Consider the following 1,889-nt stretch of genomic DNA (forward strand, 5'->3'; position numbering starts at 1 on the left):
CCGAGACGACTGTGGACCTACTGTTAGGTCACTAAGTATACCTAAACCCTAATTTGATGAAATAACCATTATACCCTTATGAGGTAAATGACTGAGCTACCCCTATGTGATGTATGACTATTTCAGCATGCCATTTTTACTGTATATACATTTATATTATGTTGGATTGAATGGGGTGGGATATATGATATTGGACGAAGTGTACTGAAATGCTATAATCCTATTACTGGCAGCTCTGATACCTCTAAATGTAACACTCCAAACCTGGCCTAGACATTTCGGCCGAATCCGACGATGTCACATGAGAGTGTCTTCAAACGAATCGTATCAAGTCATAAAACCGTTCCAATTGTTACCTTTTAATTATAAGGAAAATTGTGTAAAGATCGAGTTACTTTGAAAATAATTCTTTATCGCGAAAGCTTTTGAAACCCATTTATTTCTATTATTTAAGAAACCGTTTCTATTTACGAAAACTCTTAGTTAAGTTTTAAAAAAACAAACATGCTTTGGCATTGCATTTCATATTCCATAATCATAGTTCAAAAACCTAGATTTAAAACCATAGTCCAAGTCCAAAAATTACATCAAAATTTCTGGAAATAATAAATGCGCAATAGTAGAAAATTCATAAACCAAAACATATGTGGTCGTGGTCACCATCGAGTCCTCCACCGTAACGATCCGCCTACTGCTAGGGATTACATGAACAGATAAACAAATAAATGGTGAGTTTTTGCAAACTCAGTGTGTACATCCCCACAGTTCAGCATGCATAATCAATAGCAGGATACAATCATAAATCGACCTTGAACCCTTTATAGCATCGGTGGGGCCTTTGACCCGCTCAGAAATAGAATTAGATACAATCCTAGGGCTTCAGCCCGCCTCAGATATAACATGCATATCAGAGACATGCCACCAACCCTGCACACAAACTCCGTCTAACCCGACACACCATATGGGGATAAAATCGACCTACCCATCCCTACACACCAAATATGGGGATAAAATCAACCCATCCAACCCTACACACCATAGAGTACCGTAGTACGACACATATTGTAAATACGCAGCTGAGCTGCCAAATAACGGGCTTATGAAGCCCTTCAGTACTTCCTTCACTTCATTAGACACACCTCAATGCAATGCATCATACAAGAATGGCATGCTATAGTGCAAATTAACAATCATATACTTATAATCAAATCAGAACATATACATATACATATACATGCATCACAATATCATATCACAGTATAGGGGTCTAAGTAATACTTACTGACCTTACGACAGGTCACAATCGTCTTGGGCGACCCATGTAACCTTACAGTACAGTTCAGAAAAATGGTCTCACATGCCCATGTGGCCTATCAGTGTGGTCCACACTCTCGTGTGCCCCACACGGCCCAAACTGGCCTTGGCCGTGTGGATCACACGACCTGGCCCAAATTCTCTCAAGCCTGTGTAGTTCACTCGTGTGGGCCCACATGTCCTTCTGGCCCACACGACCCAATTGACTTTGGCCGTGTCTCGTATACGGCATACTAGCCTTCACACGGTCATGTCCGTCGTGCCCCTGTCGCGTGCGTACGGCTTGATTCGTCGACCACACACCCGTGTGCTGTCACACGGTCTACCACATGGGCAACCACACGCATGTGTGGTGTCGATAGTAAGCTTTTCGGCTTTCTCTGAATCTCATTTTCAGTGCATTTGGAGTACACACCTGATTCAATTTCACAATGAGAGTAATCCCGAGCACTCCAGAACTTTCAACACCTTATGATTCAACTACAAATCAGCACGATAGCAGTCACATTCCACCAAATTCCTTTCACTGTCAACAGAGCGGAGTGCAGACCCTAGCAAAACAAGAATGAGTGAAA

Source organism: Gossypium hirsutum, chromosome A10 (genome assembly GCF_007990345.1).
Source record: "Gossypium hirsutum isolate 1008001.06 chromosome A10, Gossypium_hirsutum_v2.1, whole genome shotgun sequence".
NCBI lineage: Eukaryota > Viridiplantae > Streptophyta > Magnoliopsida > Malvales > Malvaceae > Gossypium > Gossypium hirsutum.